This window comes from Podarcis raffonei, chromosome 13 (assembly GCF_027172205.1).
Source record: "Podarcis raffonei isolate rPodRaf1 chromosome 13, rPodRaf1.pri, whole genome shotgun sequence".
Classification (NCBI taxonomy): domain Eukaryota; kingdom Metazoa; phylum Chordata; class Lepidosauria; order Squamata; family Lacertidae; genus Podarcis; species Podarcis raffonei.
The window spans coordinates 28,086,660-28,109,699 of record NC_070614.1 but is presented as its reverse complement, the minus strand read 5'-3'; the positions used below and the strand labels follow the sequence as shown (position 1 = coordinate 28,109,699).

The 23,040-nt window shown below is 45.0% G+C and overlaps 1 protein-coding gene across 4 annotated transcripts in view; it reads right to left on the bottom strand.

Moving 5' to 3' along the window:
• The window catches only part of KANSL1 (KAT8 regulatory NSL complex subunit 1), a 142,052-nt gene extending 119,762 nt beyond the window's left edge, over positions 1-22,290 (bottom strand). Inside the window, exons 1-2 of one of the 4 annotated variants that reach the window (XM_053361606.1) lie at positions 22,157-22,290; positions 18,472-18,589 (exon numbers count right to left, since the gene is read on the bottom strand). The gene's annotated coding sequence lies outside the window, so the exon portion shown is untranslated. Of the gene's footprint in view, positions 1-2,788; positions 3,555-18,471; positions 18,590-22,156 lie in introns of those variants that run through there. The other 3 variants (XM_053361608.1, XM_053361605.1, XM_053361609.1) reach the window with 3 other exon arrangements.
• Between the last annotated feature and the right edge of the window lie 750 nt (positions 22,291-23,040).

Below are 23,040 nucleotides of genomic sequence, written 5' to 3'. Positions count from 1 at the left end.
CAAGAACCCAGAGGTGTTTACTGTATCAAGCTTACTTGGTTGGCAGAATTTCTCCTGCTACACTAGATTCTAGCAGAAGTTTAAGTTAAACAGTTTCCAATGACACCTAAACACCATTTTATTAAATGTCTGACTACAGCAACCACTCACAAGTTCCTTTTTGATGACAGCCACTAACTCCAATTGCTGTGCAGCACAAGTCTACACATATTTACTCAGAAGTTGCACTCTGGTAAGTGGGACTTACTCCCTAGTAACTGCCTTTAGGATCACAGCCTTAATGTCTAATCTGTTGATACAGGGGTGTTACAGTATTTTTCCAACAAAGAGTAGTTCTTTTTAAAAGTCATATATTTATCTTACCCCACATACAGAGAGAAAATTCTATGTAGATCAGTAAGCCACAAGGATCGACTTCTAGAATTTTTGTGAGCCTGTCGCAACCAGAAGTACTCTCCTTCACTTTCACAACATGTTTTAACTTCTAAGGGAGAGCTTTTTACCTAAGCCTTATTTTTAGAATTACGTATCATAGACACAGAGCAAGCATCACATGACATGACGCAACAGCTTGAGAGAAAGAGGCCCAAATTGTTGTCAATTTAACATTCACAACATAGCCATAAAAATGGGAAATGTTATTTCAATTAATTTCATGTGATAAAAAATAAAATTATGTAGCACTGAACAAGTTTATCATCAAAGTAGTTACAGTACAGATAACCCCTACCCCCACAAAAAACCCCACGTTTTTAACCTTGTTTGTAACCTTGTTTTTAACTGACATATCTCATTTTAAGATGATTCTGCAGCAGACCAGTCAACCAACAGCATCATTATTTACAAAGCATTCTTTAATTTGACATCTTTAAGCAAAAAAGTTTAGTGAACTGAAATTGTTTACAGTTTAAGGGGGGGGGTGGAAATATTCCCGCCAATTCTAAATCATTAGTGATAAAAGGCAGACAAGCAACATCAAATGCCAAATGGCTCACTAAGACAAAACCAAGTTTGTAAATGAAACAGCCACTGTGCAGTTCAAACCAATGGGGGAAGGGGGAGGTATGTTCACATACACTAAGCTGTTACAAGTAAGTTTCAGAGTAAGTACACTGAATAGTGAAAAGGTGACAGAAGCCACGTTTACTGGCATAACTATCATACTACTTACTACACGTGACCCAACTCTACACCTCATCTACAGGCCCTATTAAAATAAAGAGGCAAATCCCACGGGTTAAAGATTATGCAAAAGAAGTGTTATGCAATTTGTGCCTGGTTTCTTCAAAACCGTATACAAGAGTTTGTTTGGCTAGAGTGTCCCCACCACCACTAACATGAAAGTCGGTTTAGAAACGAACCGACCAAAAAGAGAGGGAGAAAGAATAGGGGGAGGGGAAAACAAATTCATTGTTGTTGACCGTAGTAACAAAGCTACCCATACAACAGCAAGCAGTCACCACAACGCGCACACAAAAAAATGACTGCCAACCAGCCACGTGACGGCGAGATCTCCAACACAGGCGCGCGCACACACACACATACACAGGCGCACACGCGCAAGATGTTTGAGAATGGAAACTGGGGATGGGTTTAGAAGGCTGTGATGGAACTTCGGGCGCGCCGGCGTTCGAATGCTGGTGAGAAGTAGCAAACTGGAAGGCGTGCATGTTTTATGAATAGGGGGAGGGGGTAGAGGAGGAGAGACACACTAAACACAAAGAGAAAGAAACTCCAGTTGGGAAGCTCTCTTTTCTTTGCTAAAGGAGGGGGAAGCCTTCAATTTAAAGTGGCGCCATCAGAAACCAGCCTCTCTTCTTCTTCCCCCTCCCCCTCGCTCATGCAATGGAGCCGCAATACTTCGCCTAGGCGCGCACACGCACATACAAACACCAGTCTCAAAAGAGTCGGGCTAGGTTTTTTGTTTAAAGCCACTTAAGCGGGGGAGGGCAGAGAGAGAGACGCGATTATGGTGGGCATTAAGACAGCGCTTTGACTGTGCAAAGTGCTTTACTCTATTGTAAAGTGAGCACTGCGGGAGTGGTCGTCTCTATTCCCAAACAAAGTCAACCCACCTCTTTTTTTCTCGCTTCTCCCCCCCACCTCCACCCCCAACCGTAAAGAGACCGGCTAGAGTGCTCGTAATCTACCACCCCCCTTTTCCCACACTCAACTACGATCGATTTTAAGGATTGAACGTTCTTTTGCCACCTGATAAAGCGCGATTACACCAAACTGCATGGCTTTTTAAAGCACCGCGGGGGGGGGCAAGAGAAGGGGAGCTGCATTTTAGGTGCAGGACACCGCAAACGGCTCGGATTGTTGCGAACCCGTAACACGCAACAACAACCAACGACGGCGACGAGAAAGTAGCAGGGCAAAAAATAATAATATTCGTCATGGAGACTTGGGAGCCTGGCTGCGCCTGGCACCGGGGGCTGGAGAAGAAGGAAAGCGGGCAGGGAAGTTTATTATCATCGCTGTTATGCTTAAAGGAGGGGGGCGGGAGGAGAGGAATAAACATAATTAAATAGAGGGTACATCTTAGGACCAGAAATTAAAAGCAACGGTATAGGAAACATAGGGCAAAGGTGTTGGGGGGGGGGAGAAAGGGGGGTAAAAATAAGTTGTTTTCTGGCCGCCGAGGGCGCTTCCGAGGGCGCAGCCAGTCAGCCGCGCTAACAAAGGCAGGGAGAGAAGGGCCGAGCAAGGGCAACGGGGAAAGCCAAGCCAAGCCAGCAATGGAGCAAGGCGGGCGAAAGCAAAGCAAGCAGGCGGCGGCACCTACCACGTGATGGAGCCGAGAGCAGAGTCCGGGCGGATCCGGCCCGGTGCAAAAAAAATAAAAAAAATAAAAAGGGCGCAGTTTGCAAACAAGGCGAGTGAAGCCGAGTTCTCTTCACTGCCGCCGCCTCTGCTTCTCCCACCGCCGTAGTCGTCTTCGTCGCCGCTGCTTTTCTTTCTCTCTCGCCCGCTCCCCCTTTTTCCCCCCCTTCCTCCCAGCCCCGGCTCCCCTTTCCCTGCCCGCCTGCTCCCTGCTCTCCTGCAGGCAAGGAGGGCGGGCGGGCAGGAAAAGGGCTGGGGAAGGAAGGGATTTGGGGAGGGGGGGGAGAAGGTTGTCTCCTCTTTTGCAACCAACCCCACACCCCGGAGGAAAAGGAGGAGGAGGTGGAGGAGGAAGAAGAGGCGGCGGCGGGGGAGAAAGAAGGTGCTCCTCTTTCCTCCCCCCAGTGGCGGCGGCGACTGCTGTTGCGGTGCCTCCGCTCCTCCTCCTACTGCAAAGGAGGGTCTCTCGCTCGCTCTTCTTCAAAGTGGGACACAGGGTGCAATAATCTCTGCGGCGCTGCCTTCTCCCCGTCTTCGCCCCCTTTTATCCTGTGCCTTCGCGCCCTACCCTCCGCCCGGGCACGACAGCAGGGCAGCCGCAGCGGGCGCGGAGGTGGCGCTGCCGCCGCTGTTTTTCTGCTGCTAAATTCTGTTCGGGGAAAAAAATGGCGGCCGGGCTCCTTCTCTGCCCTCCTCCTCCTCCCTTTAATCGGAGAATGCACCGGGCAGGCAAGGCAGCGCGAGGCGGGGGGAGGAGGAGGGAAAGCGAAAAGAGGAGGGAGGAGGGGAGGGAAGAGAGAGAGAAAAAAAGAAAGAGCCAGAGAAAGGGAGGCGCGAGCGCCACCGCCGGTTTCCCGAGCGCACTGCGGCCGAGCTCGGAGCCTCTGCAGCTAAAAAAAAAAAAAAGAGGTCTCTTTTTTTTGCGCGCGCGAACAAGCGAGCAGACGCGAGTTAAAAGGGCGCGCGCGCGCCTCCCCCGCCCTCCCCGCACACAAGTAAGCGAGCGAGCAGATGAATGGGAGGGCGGCGCGCGACCCACGGAGAGGGCAGGCAGCGGCACGCTCGGAACAAGCTGAGGAGTTAGAAGGGCACGAAAACAGCATTTTGAATATCTCAGGGGTTGGCGAGGTTGAAAGCCAGTCCTGCTGTTTGGCAGAGTGAGGAGCAGCAGCTGGTTCTGAACTTTCAGGAGAGGCAGGCGAATTGTGGTTAAATATTTTTATATCATATAAATACACGCGCATATTTACTGCTCAGTTGGGAGGAGACGCGCTTGTGGGATTTTTCTACCTCAGGTGCCAAAGCAGCAGTCTTGGGTACTATACGACCCTGGGCTTGTGTGGGAAAGAGGGCACTATTTGCAGCTCCGCCTCAGGCAACAAAATATATTGGACTGGCCCAGCAAATGTCTTAAATGTTGACCCTTATAAACCCCTAAATGCATGGAGCTCAAGTGTACCTTGGTATGTGCAGTGCCCAAAAGGCAACTTCAGGAGAACGGCGCATATTCAGAACTGCCCTCCCTTAATAAGAATTTGAATCAAGGCCTCCAAAACTGTCCCTAATATTCTAACTGCTCAAACACCTTCACTTTCTCACCACAATAGGCTACCACTGTAATAGATAATTTACCTTCCTGCAGGTTATCCTACCACCATGGTGTTTGCTTTCACTCTGATCGGTTTTACGCTGCACTCTGAAACACCGTACTTTTAAAGCCAGATCCGCAGAAATAGAAGCAACACTGAGGCTTCTTTCAGCCCAGTTCTCTGTGAGTTAAAATTACTTGGCGTTGATAATTATAAAGCATTTGCGCTAAATATGTCTGCCTGCAAAAATAGCATCACAATGCAAGTGCAACACTGGGTTTTCTAATGCAACATTAGTGAGGCTCTGGTATGCCCAAAGCACTTAAAAGGGAGTTGGGTCCAATATGAACTTTGTTAGAGACTTGCAAAGCTGCTAGATTGAAGCTGCTCAACAGAAAACACTGCAAGCTAGCAATAACCACAGTCAAGACAAGCCATATAAAATTATTGCATTACTTTCAGATATAAAGATAATTGATCTACTGTCCTCTAATGGATTACCGTGAATATGCAAGTGGCTGCTGCTTTGCTCCAAGCCAAATCTTGCCTTCACATCAAGGTTTTGTTTGCAGCAGAACTAACCATGACCCCTGGTTTGAACGAAGCCAAAAGTTATTGTTTGTTCCTCCCACTCATGGGAGAGGAGGAGCAGAGCAAGAGTATTCACTGTGCCCATGGTAAACTATTAACTATGGTTTAGCATGCTGTGTATACTTGGCCATAGGCAAAGAGTCTAATGAGATGTTAGTCTAGGAAATAATCCTATTGCTCACCTTTGGGATGAGAGCAAATACAGTTTAAATGTATGATTATGAAAATTTCTTCGCACACCCCAATATTTGAATAATTTCCTCCTATCATTTTATTTAACTCTCCTCCCCTGACAACCCTAATGACCCCTTCAGTCCTAATGACCTTGTTCACTGGATGGGAACTATTTGCAGGAAAAATACATTTTTAAACTTATTTAAAGGTAATATTATTTTATTTGTTTGTAGAGTCTTCCCCTCACCAAGATTTACCCTCTGATCTGCCAGGCACCATCCCCTGAGTTCCCACACTTCACCTCGTTCATCTCAGGACCTGAACCTGAGGAGACATGACAAGCCTAGAGGAACTTCCGGGTTAGCGCCATCGCCTAATGGCGGATTCCCTCCGAGCTCCGGAGGGAATCGGCTCAGCAGGGGTCGGGTCCTGCCGCGGCGGTGACGCGGGGACCCTTAGAAACCACAGGCGCTGAAGCCTGTGGACCTGGTGACTCGGCGGGCACCATTTGCACCCCCCCGACCCGCGAAGGAGCCTTTTTAAAGGCTCCGGAACGGGGGACGGAGAGCGGTGCGGTGCTGTGAGTCGACTGCTTCCCCTGCTGAGTGAAGCCGCATGCCATGGACGGAGAGCGCTGACTTCTTTCTCTGAACATTTGGATTAAAAGCAACAACCCATGAGTAATTACGGAAATTGGACTTAAAAGGGAAATTTTCTTTGGGAATTAGGCACGACCGGGTAAGGTGTAAAGAGGAAGTCCACCTACCCGCCTTGTAAACATCGTAAAGCAAGGATTTTACAACTAAGGTTGTGAGAATACCTTTCTTCTTTGTGGATAAAAGCAATTAACTCCACGTTTTGGCAATTTAAGTGATTGTGCTGGAGGATAAGAGCTAACATTGAGAACGGAATTCACCCCTCCCCCAAGACCTGGGAGCGATCGGTGAGAGAGCCTGCGGAAGAGATATAAAGACTTTGACAGCTGTCAAACTAGCTGTCAAAGTTGGGGAAAAAGGAGAACTTTGTTTCTGCTGTCTTTGCTGGTTATATTCGTTACAATTTGGTAACAAATTGTTAAAAATAAAGAAGAAAAGGCTAACTTGACTTTTGGGTTGGAACTGGAAGATACTAAGAAACTAGAATCCCTCTAGAGGGGGTTTAGGACATTACAAAAATGGCTGTAAGTGGAAAAACACTGGCTGAACTGGAGAGGACTTTTTTTCTCCTGGGAAAGTTGCAGGAACAGAGTGATGTTTTGGCTACAAGTGTTACAATACTGAATGGAACAGTAAACAAAGTTGCTGAGCCTGGGAGGGACTTGACTCAAGTTTTTGCAGTTGAACAGGAAAGTTTTGCAGTTGACTTAAAAAATTTTGCAGCTGAACAAGAAAAGAAATTTGAGAAATCTGAGAATGTGATGAAACAGGAACATGATGATTTGAAGGAAAAAGAAGGAGGAGCTATAATGCCACAGATGATTGAGGAGAGCCAGAGGCCGGTTAAGATGGATATAAAGGAAAATAAGACCAGGATGATGAAAATTTGGTTTGAATTGAAGAAGGGAGAATGGAGAGATCTCTCTGTGTGGAGATCTGAAGACCTATGGAATATAAACTTGGCTAAAGTGGAAACTGGAGCTTTTGGGACATTTGGACTTAAGAGAAGTAAGAAACAAGATTTTGGCTCCATTTTTAAATATGGAGGCCTGGCTGGAAGAAACATGGACCTTACTGGGACAGAGCTCCTTCAAGATTTGGAGTTTAATATAAAGGACTATCAAAAAAACCGGCAAAGAGGAATTGAGAGAGAATTGAGAGCCTCGGACGTGAGGTCGCCAGGCTGACTACAGATGGACTGATGGACTTTTGTTGGGGTTCGAAACCGGGAAAGGGGGTGGTGGGGCTTTGGGAATCCAAAGGGTGTATAACTATATTCTGTTTCATTTAATTTGGTTTTGCCACTAACATAAAAATGGGGATTTTGGGGAAGGGAATTGGGGCTGACCTTAGAAAAAGATTTTTAAGGATAAGTATTGATTTATAAAGATTGAGATTTATAAGTTAAAATTGGTTAACTAAAATGAATTAGAGAAAATAAGGTAAAGTTTGGGGACAAGAACTTGCTGAGCTAAAAATTGGAACTGGAATACAAGAAGGGGAGGTGTGGGGAAGTCAAGGAAATTGGTTATTGACAGTAAGAAATGCAAATTTTATGTGTTTTTTATTGTTTTTTTTTAAATGTTTTTCTTTATTTTTTGAAAATTCCAATAAATATCTTAAAAAAAAAAAAGACAAGCCTAGAGGAAGCAGCTTCCTTTAAGGAAAATTATGGCTCCTTCTGACATCACCCAAGCAGCATAGAAGTCACTGCAGTTTCTTGTCATTCATGTGCTATGCGAGCACAGAAGCTCCAGGACATGTGGGAGGGGTCCCCAGCATGACTACTTCCCACTCCCAAGGGACTGGCTGGAATGGCCATCACCTGCACCCCCAGCTTCCAATGTGAAGGCCCCCAATCATTGCAGTTGCTCCTATGCTACTAAGATTGCATCCAAAGGGGTCCCTGGTGAGGTAAACAAGGAAGTCAAGGCAGGATTTCCTATCTCACAGCACATATCCTATGCCAGGGGTTCCCAAACTGTAAATGAAAGCGATGAAAATGCAATGAAAAACCACACAGCATCTAGCACAGCACGATACAATTGTTAAAACTGGCAGAAAAATCAGTGGGTGACCTGCCACAGTGTTTGAAACTTCCATTGTTCTAGGCGCATTTTGCGACAGGGAAATTCATTAGCCCAAGCAGTTTCTGAGCTCTGGGCACAGTACTGCTCCTAAGATTTCAGATCAAGACTGCAGAGTGGAAGGAAAGGAGGGCCTTTTTCTGCCTCCCCACTTCCAGCTACTCTCTGAAGACCGGAGAAGAGGCCCTTAAGAACATTAGGGCAGTGGGCAGGGGAAGGACCAGACCATATGAAAAAGGAACATAATATTTTAGCTGCAGTTCATTCATTTTCAGCTTTGTATTCTTGTTATTAAAAATGTGACCTAAACATTCCGTTGTTGAGCCCATAACCAAGGTTTAAGGTGCCATTTAGCTCCTAGGCCCTCAGCAGTTCTCAAGTGGCCCACGGCAAAAAAAAAAAAAAGTTTGGGAAAAACTGTCCAACACCAAATGAGTTTACACCCTGCAGCACTATTCCTAGGGTCTTTAGATTGGTCACTGGGATAGCTCAGCCGGTAGAGCATGAGACTCTTAACCAACATGGTTATAAGTTCAAGACTCATGTTGGGCAAAAGATTTCTGCATTGCAGGAATTTCGACCAGATGACCTTTATGGTCCCTTCCAACTCTACAATTCTATGATTATGAGTTCTTACTACTCTGATTTGGGAGGGATCTGAGCAGGGCTAAATCCTGCTGTTTTGGCTGCACACACCAGAAGTGCACCCTCCCACATCAGCTGGTATCACCCAGCGACGACAGCTGGCTGACAGGTATTGTTTGGGGGAAATGGCCTCATGGACTAAACTGATGGACCAAGACTGGCTCCCCCCCCCGGGTTAAAGAGAATCCCCTCTGCTCAGAACACACAAGTTTAAATTAACCGAAAAGCTAATGATCCCCAAACAGAATTACAAGCAGGAAAGAAGCAGGAAAAAGATGTTGGCTTGAACCTTTGGTACTTGCACTAGCTGTTCAAATAGGCAGGTAGGTCATATCAGAGTAACAGGCAGGTGGTTTGGGTTACGGTTAGGTTAAGTCAAAAGTCCTTTCTGCTCTTTGGCAGAAAATGCAGCATGAACTCCAGGGAGCACAGCTGGCTAACTCCAAACTTAAGACCTTGAACACAATACTTGGTTGCATATTTATAGAAACATGCTTGAAAATCTGATGCAATGGGATGACGCTGCTTGGGGTAAAACAGGTAAACCTGTGGTTGCAACCTACACCTCTGCCCATTTGGAAGGCAGGCAGGCGAGTTCTGGGTAAAAGCAAAGCTCTATGAAGGATCTACCATTTAACCTGTTGTATCCCTAATTCTCTGTGACAGCTGTCTTTTTTCCTTTTTGTGCAGTGAATTATTTTTGTGAATTATTGTGACACCCACTGAGATCATAGCTCCCTACATCTTTGCTAGCACACCTTTCAAAGATTCCACCCACCACCCAATGATCAACACCTGTCAAGCCATTCACAAGACTGGGGGGTGGGGGCCACAAGCGTCTTTTATTGCATCAAGAGTAGTTCCTGTCACTTCCCAAGCAATTTTACCTATAGGAAGGGAGGGAGCAAAAGGGTCCTTTCCCCCTCATCTGCTACTATTCACTACCAATTTTTATCATATAGTACAATTGATTTGCTATGTGTATTAATGCCTTTATTGGTCTGGAATTCACAACACCTCTCTGAAGCAGGCCAATGCTATTCCCAATTTACACTTAAAGAACTGAGGTTGATAAACTCAACCCAATGACTCTTTAGCAAATGCAGGCCTAGATGTAGGTTTTACAACTCTCCATTTACACCTTAGCAACTTTCTTTCATTTATGCAGAAGGAGATATTCATCCTCGTGCTCCAAAGAGTTTACTACAGCATGCATGAGCAACACAAGAGGTATTAATTCTACATCTGGGTATCTGTAGCCACCTACATCCCTAGCTTAGACTACCACAGTGCATTGTACATGGGGCTACCTTTGAAGACTGCACCAAAACTGCAGTTCTTCCAAATTACAGCAGAGGGGAGACTGGGACCAGTTAGGTGCTGTGTATCTCACTGACCGGCAAATGATCTATTTTCAAGCATGATTCAGTGATAGCACTTGCCTTTGTCTTTCTTCCCTTGTGTTAACAGCCTGGACATGCTTCAATATGAACCTGACTATGAGGCGCTTCAGATGTGAGACAGGTGATAACTGGGGAGCAGAACCTTTTCTGGCACCCCTATTCTAGACCAGCTTCCCCAAGGAGACCTTCCTGGCGAACTCACTCATGGTACCTTCTCAATGAAAGATGAAGAGCTTGGTCATTTTCGCAGGTCTTTTAGATGTTTCAGTTTTTCACTTGCTGCCTTCACTGAAGGCAGCCCTTTTTAGGGAAGTTTTTAAAGTTTTATTATGTTTTTGTATATGCTGGAAACTGCCCACCATCTGCCCACAGTGGCTGGAGCAGCTCAGTAACATGGTGGGGTACATATAATAAAATTATTCTCATTTATTATTAAGATCGCTTGCTATGCTGCTGGTTGAAACCAGTTTTATTGCTATTGCTGTTTATACATCATTGGAGTCTTCAGACTTCAGGATAATATGGCAGCAATAAATAGTATAGCTCTAACATTTCTCCGGTGAAAATAGGGACATCCTATTCAACAACAACAACAACAACAATTTTTATTTATACCCCGCCCATCAGACATAATTAAACATTTTAAAACCTTCCCATGAAACACAGTTTAACTGGTTCCGAGTAAACATGCATAGGATTGTGCTGCCAAAGCAGGCCTCTTTATTGAGGTTTAATAACCATTCAACCTCAATAACTTACATGAGATTCCTGCAATTACAATTCTAAAATGTGCAGAACTGTGGTTTTTTGGAGGGGGGGGAAATGAGCTAGCACTGTATTCCTAGCCTGTTCTGGAGCTTCCAGCAGCATAGCTCCATAAGACACAGGGCTAGAAACTTGATAGATTTTACAGATCTCTTTGTAGTGCACAGTCCTGATTCTGACTTTAAACGGTTTAGGTTGTGAAAACACTGCAGCTTGTGCCCTCTGTTTCTTCCACACACCCATTTGGATTTTTTTTTGTTTTTTTGTTTAATACTATTCTGTTTGAACAAGGGCAGCTTTGTGAAGAAACCAAGATTCTGTTAGATAGGGAGGGGTCTGAGCAAAAAGCAAATGTCCTGTTTAGATAAGGGACAGCCTATGAGCTGAGCATAGATATATAAGGTGTTTTGAAACAGGCTTCCTATTCTATAAAGGGCAACAAACACACGGAGTTTTCTAATAAGCAATGTGCAAGGGAGGAGTGTGTGGAAAAGGAAGTGACTGGGGCGGGGGGGTGCAGCTCGGGGACAGAGCACGTGCTTTGCATGCAGAAGGTCTCCAAGCAGCCCAGGATTGGGAAGTTTTTAATGTTTGATGTTTTATTATGTTTTTATATGTGTTGGAAGCTGCCCAGAGTGGCTGGGGAAACCCAGTCGGATGGGCGGCGTATTATTATTATTATTATTATTATTATCAGGATCCCAAATCCTGGCGAGGTTCTCCATCCAAATCTATTGCCCATTTCCCACCCCATTGATGTTAAGACAGGGTGGGAATCTCCAAGTTGCAACATGAAAACCCTATTGCCTTCACTCTGAACTGTAACACGAAGTATTGAAAGTATTGTCCACTGTGTGAAATGTAGACATTTAAAGAAAATAAAAGTGTACATATTTAGGCACTGTTTGTGATCAATTTTGCAGAACTAGAGGCAGGAAGTAGGGGATCACTCCCATCTCTGTCCACCTCTCCCCAGCGGCATAGGAAAGGGGGTGCGGGGAGGTGCAGTCCACCCTGGGTGCCAACACTGAGGAGGGGTGACAAAATGGCAAAAACGTGTTTTTGAAAAAATAACTGCTGCACCCACCCCACACTCCTTCCTACGCCACTGCAGGAACACTCTCCCCTCGAGGGATTTCCAGAAACCAGAAGCGTTGCTGCCTGCAACTTTGCAGGCACAGCACAGTTATGGCTAGTAGCCTTTGACAGTCCTCTCCTCCATGAATCTGCCTAATCCAGAGGCGTAGCTAGGTGAGGCAGGGGGCACTGGGCGTCACACCGCAGGGCCTGCAGAGTGCCTGAGCCACATGTCTCTCCTGAGGGGGAGGTGGCGGACGGACTGCCTGCAAGCTCTGCGCTGCTTTTTCGAGCAGCGTGGGGCTTGCGTCCGCCCACCACCTTAGCCACCCTACAGCTGAAGGGAAGGCTGCAGAGAGACTCCACGCAGCGCGTCCTGCCCTGGCTAGCCCTGCCTCCATGGGTAGCTTGCCCCGCCCCCATGGGCAGCTCACTCCGCCCCCAACTGCAGGGCGCGCACGCTGCCCCGGGCACCCAAGCGGTAGCTACGCCACTGCCTCTCCCCACTGCGGTCTAACTGGTATCAGGGAGTCCTGGTATCCAAGGCTGACAGTTGAAGAGGCCATTTTAGAGGAAAGGAAGTTAAGGGAAGCATGATAAAAGGCTACACCGACACAGCCTCTATGCATGCAGAACAGGGCTACACAATGCAGCTTCACCTCCACCAAACTGCTTAAGAAAACTACAATTCAGGAGAAGCGGGGAGTAAAGATTATGTGAACCAGACACGTTAGTATAAATGTGGAGTGCACCAGATGTTGAGAAACAGTTAAACAGTTAATGCTGATGTTTTTGTATTCCTGTGTTGGGGGGAAGCCTGCTGGCATATGTGGCAATAAGTATGACAACTAAATAATAAAAAGTGTATTTTTAAAATATACACAATAGATAGAAGATCATCTGTATTCACTACAGCAACACCTATCACCTGTCTGCAAAGAGTCCTTCCTTGCAACACCTTATGTAGGCCCAATAATAAAGAGGCAATCACCCTAAACCAATTTGAGTGCATATCGTATGCTGAGCTGATAGCAGCGGCAGCATGTTCCTGCTCTGCTCAACATCACAGATTGCAGTGCTTCAGACAGCCACAAGGCGGCATAGCAACCCCTTGAGCACCACCCAATCCGTTTCCCTAAATGCAAGTTAGCAGCCGCTCTGCAAGTGAAGGTGAGGAAGGGAAACAATGCTGTCAGTCACCGCAAGGCCTGCTGGGAAATGTAGTTCACTATTTAGATCATGCGACTCCAGCAGTTTGCACAGGCTCTATCGCCGCCACCAGGGCAAACACGACAACTACTTTCATATGCATGTACGCAGTAGGGGATCCTAAAATGTCGTCTGGCTTAAATTTAACAGAGCTGTATTTTTAGTACAACTGTAGTCAGTGAACATTTTAAGCACTGCCCACTGAATATACTCTCATGAGTATACAAGACAAAGAAAAAGACAATTAACTGAGGATTGTTTTATATAAAAAAAACTCATATACAGTTTTATATTAAAGAAACATATTATTGAGTATTAGTAGTTCTCAAAAATACATGTTTAAAATTAAGCTGCAATTACACTCCTCTCGGGACGGGCTCTTGTACCTGAGAACCAGGATCCGAATTTCTAACTAAGTAAAATAAATACAGTATATAGAGCTTTAAATAGTGTGCATTGAATTGTGGGGTCTCTGCTTCATTTTCTCTGTGCTAGTTTTGTTCAACAGACGCACGGAGTATAACTTAATTGGATGCAGCCAGAGTAGGCACATTGAAATTAATGACCCCAAGTTAGTAGTCTCCATTAATTTCAATGGGTCTACTCTGAGTATGATTAACACACTACAATCCATTCTCTCTCTCTCACTTCACACAGAGGCAACTTCAGTACCATCCTTTGCGATTTTAGGTTTTGAAGCTGTGTGCATCCCTGCTCAACCTATCTCCCAAGTTTCCTCCAGACGAACTGGTTATTTAGCATTCATCTTGATTTGCTTGCACAGACTATGTCCTGTCTTTATTGAGCAATTGTTCTGATTTGTTTCCGGGACTGTTATATGAAAATGAGCATTTATTCTGCATTCATCCTCATTTGCCTGTGGATCTTTACATCCCTTCGCATTAATCATTTGTTCACCCTGAACTTTTCATTGCATTTCCCTGTCACCTTCAAAACGGCAAAAGGTCAGCTGTTGTTTCTGTTACAGTAGATCTGTTGTGCTAGGGCAGGGGTCCCAAGCAGCCCCTGGGGGTCGTTTAACCGGCCCACGAGTCGCCCCCGAACTGAGCCGTCCGCTCGGCAAGGCCCCACACACTGCGCTAAACCAGTGCAGTGCGGCATGGGACTCGCTTCCGCAGCACCAGAAATCGCGTCTGTGCTGACGCCGGAAATCACATCTGCATAGAAGCAGATGCCAGAAATCGCGGGTGCACGTGCAATCTGGCGCATGGTGGGATCTCTGCTGGAGTGAACCGGCCCAGGTGAGGTAAACCTTGCCGACCCCTGTGCTAGAGCAACAAACCTGAGGTTTCAGTACGGATTGAATCCCTCCTGCAAAATAATGACAGCCGGCAGGAACCCTTAGTCTTCCGCTTCTTCTTCTGGGCTATGCACTTATGGGAGACAACATACACACTCCCATTTTCCAATTTCATGTCAACAATGAATAGACTTCTCAGGACTCTCAGCAAGGAAGGAAGTAAAGTCTTGTCAGCGTAACCTCTGCTATCAGGACCTTTCTATGTAAAACGTAATTATGGACATTTGTTATAGTGATGGTGTGCAAACATGCCCCTCCTCAGAAGAGAAAGCCCCAAGGCAGTTCCACATGCCAACCTATGAAGCATCCCTAGAAAATGATTTATTTTTCCTATGGAACACTGGGATTTGGGGGCAGGGGAAGACAGCAGAATTAGTTATAAAGTGTTTTTAGATATGCTGTAAGCCGCCCAGAGTGGCTGGGGAAGCCAAGCCAGATGGGTGGGGTATAAAACAATAATAATAATAAATTTTATTTTGTTTTATTATTCAATTCTATTTTTTATTTTATTATTCAATTCTATTTTTTATTTTTACAAAGGAAACATTCCATAATAAGCAAAGCAGAAACAACACAGTTTGGAAAGGATGGAAGGAAGGGTGGATATGTCCTTTGAAGTGAACTATAAAAGAACCGTTTGTGATTTCATTTTGTCTTTTGGGGCAAGATTTCTCTGCACAGATAGGGTGCAGCGTATAATGGGCACCACACTACAAAGCTGGGATGGTTTTAAGGCAGGGAGCCAGATCAGTGATTTTATACACACACATTCAAGCTGTCTCAGAACAGTCATGGAATTTCGTTGCGTGCCGATTAATAGGTGCAAAAGAGACATTTCTGTTACGTGAAAGATGTCATTTCCAAACGTGTAAAAGACGAAACATGCAGTTCAGATAGAAAGCATCTGCTCACAGGTGAACAAAGAACAGCACAGGAAGTTTGGATGAAACTGTACATCCACCTCCCTTCATGACCTCCAATCCCTTTACGAGGACCATACAGGCACATTTAAAGTTGCATTTCTGTCTTTCATTGATGGGCACTAACAGCAGGAGACACACCTTAGGGGAGTTGGCGCATCTCATAAGCAGTTACTTAGTTTCCCCACTTTCCATGCTGTGAGGAAACTAGCTATGAAAACAAGGATGATGAGCTGATGATATTCAGAGGTCAGAAATGGCACCGGAAGCAAGATGGAGAACCATTGTCCGCGTTATGAAAAGAGACAGCATGACAGAGCAAGGAGGTTGTTAAGCATACAGGAGCTCAATGACCCTTTTCAAACCTGAAAACAGAAACAGCCACTTCTAGTGAGGGTGAAAGGGATGCTTAACCCTTTCCCCACTCCAAATGGTGCTTGAGAGCGCCACAAAGCTTTCCAAGTGATGGTAGCCTTAAACCACTCACTATTTCTGTGTCTAGCCTACTTTATAGAATTGCTGCAAGACTAAAATGCTTTTCTGAACTCCGTGAAAAATGATCTAAGAGTAGGACAACAGGCAATGCTGTAAAAAAAAAAAACTACAGGCAGCTGATTTCAAGTTAAATACTAGAAGGAAACCTGCTAACCGTAACATCCACAGCCAGAAAACACCTTTATTAGCATGCATTAACTAACAAGTTGCTCAGTAATCAAACAACCTGGAAAGTGAGGCTATGGGGTTTCTTTTTTTGGAGCTTTTCAATTAAACACTAGACAGGCATCTGTCAGGAACTCTTTAGGTCTATGACAGTCTTGATGAAGAAACCAGACTAGACTATGTAACTCTCTGTAGAAGCTTCTACTTTGTCAACATAATGTTGGATTAGTCCCCTCTGTGCCAACATTTTAGCACATCCAGCACTTCACTCTAGCAAGTGTAATCTATGTGGAGAAGTAGATTGCTACTGGCAGATTAACTATCTGTCAACCTAGTCTGGATGCACAGAATACTGCAGCGTCAATGGAGGGTGGGGGAAAGAGACAGCTTTCAGCAACTCCTGAACGCCAAACCTAAGGGTAGCCAACAGTCCCTTCCAGATGTAATTCCCATCATCCCTGACCATTGAACATGCTGACCAGGGCGGATGGGACTCCAGCAACTGCTAGAGAGCATCACATTGGCTACCCCTATGTGCATTAGACATTCTTTATCCACAACTGCACGCTCTCTTTATTCTATAATCGGAACTATGGTAGCAAACAGGTCGGAGGCAATGCACTTTGGGTATGCATATAGACAGTGCTCAGTAAGATAATTCATCAACTTTAAGTTCATTTAGTGTATTCCTGGTCTTTTGCTGTAGTGAAAAAACAAAAAAATAGAACAGAACAAAATACTAGTGGAGAAAGACATTTTGGAAAGCGCAGCATGCACTCCAGGTACCGTCTCTCTCAACTGCTCTGCTTATGAATGGCCCAGTGCTAACTTAGCAAAGTGGCAGCATGTGGAAGTGTGTTGTGCTACACATTCATGTCAGAAGTCAAGTTATCTTGTTTCTCCCAACAGCGTACTGCCCAAGAACTTTTAAGACCACCGGGTTATTTGGTTAAAGGGGAAAGACCCCTCTCAAGAGAGACAGAAATAAACACTGGCTCAAACCAAAGGCCAACCCATAGTGTGAAATAGCAGGTGGCAATCCAATTCCCAAGACAAGGTGCACAGTACTCAAAAGGGCAGCCAAGTTATTTTGTTAGAAAAGTCTCAAAAGCAACCTCCACACACTTCCTGACAGTGAAAATTAGTTAACAAATACTAACAATTTCATGACGCCAAAAATCAGCTGCCTTTCAGCAGCCACCTCACTCAGCACAACTCCAACAAAGACCACTTACCACTCTCTGAGTACTTACTAGTGCCATTTTATGAAATTCATGAAATAAATTTGTTTGTTTGTGGACCAGGGCTAAATCCATTTGAAATTAATTTTATTCCACCCAATGCATTTTCTTATTTGCATTTTCATTGTCAACTATCTCTGCTGTTTGCATTTCGCTCGTTTCACATTTCTGCACAAAGAGAACATTCCAGTTCTTGCCTTCTACAGCATATGAACATTTTACCTGGCTTGGTAATACTTATTTAAAATAGAGGGCAGGGGATATACCAGAGTTTGTGAATTCAAGCTACAAGTTTGCATCCAAAATGTCAGTTCTGTAAAACACAGGTTTCTGTTTGCTATGTGTGCGTGAATGGCAGCTAAACTATTACAAGATCAAAAGTAGCCATTATCGCATGGTCTCATTGAGTGCAAGGCGAGAAAAGCATTTTGTGTGAACACAATGTTGTAGTGCACACAACTCAGAGGAAGGTACCACAAGTCTTAAACTAGGAATACAGAAAATCAGAATTCTCTAACACCGCCTCCATACAATATGCAGTTCAATCAAAAAACACAAATAACAAGCTGCTTTTTATGAGAATGGACTCTCCAAATGGACAAAAACAATGTATAATTTGTTAAAAGATTGAAACTTCAGGCTTCCACCATGCAACTGGTTCCCTGATGCAGGGCTGAGGAATATGTGGAGGCCACCAGACGTTGTTGGAATTACAATTTTCATCATCCCTGGCCACTGGCAATGCTGCTTGGGGCTGATGAAAATTCGAGTCCAACACCACCTGGAAGGCACTAGGACTGCCCTAATGCAAGGGGTGGGCAGGCTATAGAGAAAGGCAATACGATAATAATAATAATAATAATAATAATAATAATAATAATAGTCTTTCTGCAACTTATGCATGACATGGAAAGCTTCCAGAACAGAGACAACAGGAATGACCAGGTGAATAATCTTTCAGCTGGTGGTGTGCTTCTGAAAAAAACAAGTTTTCAACACTTGACTTCTGCAACATGTGGGGTGAAAGAAAAGTGATCTAACCACCTAAACTGGATTAGAAAATATTTCCCGGGCATTAACCAACATCAGTAAAGAATGAATCGTATTATATTTTCCTGTTAAATAGTTGTAGCGTTGACTGGCAAAGACTTGCAGACAATCACTCTCCTCTAGCAGGAGATAGCACTGCAAATGTATCTCACTTTGACAACTGAATCCAAACAGCTTTGGGGGCTGCACCCAGATTCAAACTAACCTCTTCTGAACTCCACACCCCCCCCCCACTATTGACAAACATAAAATCTTACCTTATAGCACACTGTGGCAGAATCCATAGTGTCCAAGAGTGATGTGGAATCCCGTAATCAAGGAGTTTCTTTAGAGCTGTAAGATCTCTCTTATTTTGAGAAAGAAGGAAACTGGCGCCTGCAACAAAATGAACATAACAGTAGAAATAAGTGGGACACATAAAGTATACATGACTGTATCTAGCATATGAGAGAACAGGAGGGGAAAGGAGGGCAAAATTGGAGAAGATGGGAAGAAATGGACACACACTATACTGCTAAAATTCTGATGGGGTTTTTCCAGAATATTTCCCCTAGTTTTGCAAACAATAATTCTGGAAGCAATTGTCCGTCCCCTCATCCACTTGCTTGCTAGCCAACCAATCAGCAGTTGTGCTTTCCAGCAACCCTGGGGTGGGAAACCTGTGGCTCTCCAGATGTTGTTGGACTACTACAACTCCCATAATTCCCCGCCCATTGGTCATACTGGTTGACGGCTGATGGGAGATGAAGTCCAACAACAACTAGAGGCCACAAGTTCCACTGCCCTGCAGGAACCTATCTGAAAGCTAATGCAGCAAGCCAAGAATTTGTTAGGATGTTGCTGAGGATTGGGTTGGGAAGTCTGAAAAAATTACTGTGAGATAAAATATTTATGGTGTACTGTTAAACTGAAAATGTGTGTGCATGTGTGTGTGGAACTTATCTTAAAGCTGTGTGAAACCATACTCCATCCTCTGTTTGCAACTCCAAACTACAGCACACAGTTATATAATAGCTACACACACAGCTATCCTCATCTCTTTCTTTTGCATCAAGTGGACAAGCAGGGAACTAGGATGCAATTGCCATTTGCCAATGGTCTGCTCTTTATGGGGAAATTTTTACTCACTACAAACGAGTGGGAAATTATACAAGTGATCTCATAAACACTGGTGGAATGCTGGTGTAACAAGGAGAATTATATTAAGCATATAATGCCCTTTCTGAAAATGAAAATAAATGTTTCGTTAATTAAGAAAAAGACAAAAGACAAAAACACTATTGTAGAAATATACAGCAGCAGCTGCAACCTTCACTTCTATAGTGCCTAGCCCATACACTGATCTTATTGGAGTAAGGCACAGCAGTTACTTTTGCATTACCCATTGTTATACACAATCCCCACCCAAAATACAACCTGGGTGCCAGATGTGTGCACAGAAAAACGTTTACACGCAGAGTGAGTGTGCTAGCTTGGAAGGAGGTGAGTTTGGAATCTGGTGCTTAAAATGCCATGTTGAATTAAAAGAAGAGTTAACATATACTGAAAGTAAGAAGACTCCACACCCCACTTCCAAGCATTTGTCAACCAAGTCCCATGAAACTCACAACAGCTTATTGTTGCCCTATCTTGCTGCTGCTCCCCCCAGATCATTCGCACTACCAATAACAGATTTATTAAAGTGAAGTTTTAATTGCAAATAAAAAAGAATCCCAACTGATTCTTCAATACATAGCTATGAATTTTTGAAGGACCTATTGCCACATAGACACAGCAGAAACTTCCTCCATATAGCAAAATTTATAACTATAGTTTTATTTCCAGATTGTATCCAAAACTAGCCTTTCTGAGCAAACTACTATTTTTCTTTAAATGGTAGGAACCATGCACAACTGAAATTGACACTGCTCAGCTGAAAGCAATATCCATGTTTTTAAAATCCGACACTTCCACACTTCTGAAGTGTCTTGAATTTGCTCCTGGTTGTTTTTTTAAAACATTTTTGTTCCAATATACAAATCAAATCAGCAACCTTTTATATTCCATAAAATTTAATTTTAAAAGTGAATGTCGAAGATCATCTACCCTTCTGACAATAAAGGGTTGCAGCTCTTGTTTGTGAAAATCTCAAACTTGGGAAGACTGTGCTTTGTAGTCCACTGAATTTGTTAAAATTCATAGCCTGCCTTGCAATGAAAAGTGCCCAAAGCAACTAACAACAATAAAATCCACAATGGAAAATAAACCTTTGCTATTCAGCTAAATGCCTATATCATTAAACATTTCCCAGCTTCCAGGGCATATTTAAATGATAAAGAAAATCCAGTGGCTTACTAAGATTATAGAATATTACAAAATCTTAGATTGGCAGCCTTAAGATTTATTTGTAGTAAGTAAACATGCCTACAAAACTTTTGTTTCCTTTTATAAGGAAGACAGTTCACCAGGGAAGTTGCAATAGATTAGCTGTAAAAGACCAGTATCAGTCCACATTACTAGTACAGTATTCCATATTACAGGTATTTGCAGGTGATAGGAGGGAATTTCGCCATGCACCCAAAAGCCAGGTGTCCAGTTTCTATACACCAGGCAGAGCTGATACACCTCTAAGGTACATGTAACATTTCAGAGAGGTTTAAAAAAATTCTGAAACAAAACCCTACTTTTGCAAGTTCTTCTGACTACTCATAAACTACCAATCTTACAAGTCCTTCTTCACTCCGGTTTCTGTGAATGCTTTTGCGCTCAAAGGAAGTGTGCCTGTGTGCTCTCATATTGTTTCCGGAGAAACAATGAGGAATCCAAAACATGTTAGCACCCAATTAAAAACCCTCAAGGGATTAATCACCTTAAAAATTCAGAGCGACTGGCTTCTCCTTGGGTGCTACAATGTTTCTTTCTGCAAGGCGCAATCTGTTGCAATAGAAGGGGGCAAGGAGGTGGTATTCCCCTAACCCTTCCTCCAAAAATGCATGTGTGTCCTTTGGGTGGTGGGGAGGGGGGCTAAATTAATTCCTTTCGCTTCTTAGTCCAACTTTGTTTTACAGTGGAATTCTGAATTTCACTGGAATTTATTAGACTGAACTACCACAACTATCTTTAATGTTTAAGCTCCCCCTTCCCCCAAAAACCCAATGCTTCTGTCTGCACAAACACAAAAATCCATCACTGCACATCACTGCAAATTTGAGGGAATGGTAAGAAGACATTTAAAGTTAAGAACATTGGAACATACGGCAGTCTTTCCCAACGCTACCTGGAGATGCCAGCGATCGAACCTGAGGCCTTCTGCATGCAAAGCAGATGTTCTACCACTGAGCAACTGCCATTTCCCTATGCCACATTCCCCTTGCTTTTTTTATAAATTATTTATAATAGTTTTTTGAGATGCTTCTCCTACTTCCACAATATCCTAGGAATGCTCCCCCACCCCCCATTCCACCTAGGACCACAACTTTCAAGTAGCTCTTATTGCCAAATGGCAACTATAGTCATTAAAATTCATTAAAGACACCTAGATTGTTTCTTTCATTTTCTTTCGAAGGGGTTTCTGAGCTCCCCGACAATCTGCACCAGCTCCAGCATTGTCAGTTAAGTTCCAAAAGGAGAGGCATAAGGGTCCAACCCCACCAAGACGCTGCACTCTCTGGCCCCAAAGCCCCCAGACCCAGACCTGTAAGAGGAAGGCTGCCCTTGCTCAGTGGCAAAGGAAAACCGGTGAAAATAAATAATAATAATAAATCTCACATTTTTCCAGGACTGAAGGCCAGCAGGGCAAGACTCTGGGGCAGACCCTGATTCAAACCCAGCCTGGCCCAGGCCACAAGGAAACCGCCTCCTGAAACTGCTCAGATCCCGACATGGGCCCAGCAGATAACAGGGAGCTCCCTCAGTCTGGCCTGCTTTGAGTAGCCAGTTGTCTACATAGGTGTATATATACACCGTATATACACCCCGCTGTTACGTGGGGCAGAATGGACGGGCGGGCACACAGAGGCTGATCGGGATCCTTCAGCTACTCCTCGCAACGCACTTCGAAAGTTGCTTACACTGCGCCTTATCCCACGGGCCAAATGCACTTCTGTGGGGTCCGGAGTGAGTGGCGGCGTTGAGGTGGGGGGGGGGGAGAAGTCTCACCATTATAACCATGCCCACCATTCCTCCTCTCCCCCAACCCCCCCAAAAAACCCCACATCCTCTCCTCTCCCCCCCCCATGGCCTGCCTCGGAGTAGTTGCAAGGGCTAGAGGGCTGCGCACTCCGCCTCTCGCTCCCCATTTTTTCTTCCTGCCCGCTCAAAGTTGCAGGCGCGGGGCTCCCACCAGCCACTTGGCCCTGCGCTCTGTGGACGGGGCGGAGTGTGCATGCCCGCGCGTGGATGCGAGAAGAACTCGCGCGGGGGGGGACGGGAGGGAAGTGGGGGGTCCCCGACCTCCCCCCTAATCTCTCTCTCCCCCGCTCCCCTCCCCTCCCTCAGCTACATTCCTCCTCCTGCTTCTCCACCCGGTAGCATGCATCTGCAACGTCACGCCCCCACCCCCTCTGCCCCCCCAACTTCCTCCCATCCCCGCCTGCTCACCTGCGCCCCCCACACCCGCTGCGCCCCCTTCACGCACCCCCCCTCTTGAATTTGGGGCTCCCCGGTGTTTTTCCTCGCACGGCCGTCGGAAGCTGCTCGCAGACCCCCCTCAGCAACCTACCTGCACAGCTCAACCAGCCTTGAAGTGGAGGGGTGGGTGGGAAGTCTTCCGCCCTCCTCCGTTCTCATTGGCCGCGAGGAGGACCTGGGCGGGTGTGGTTGGAGGAAGGAGCGTCAGTCAGGGGCGG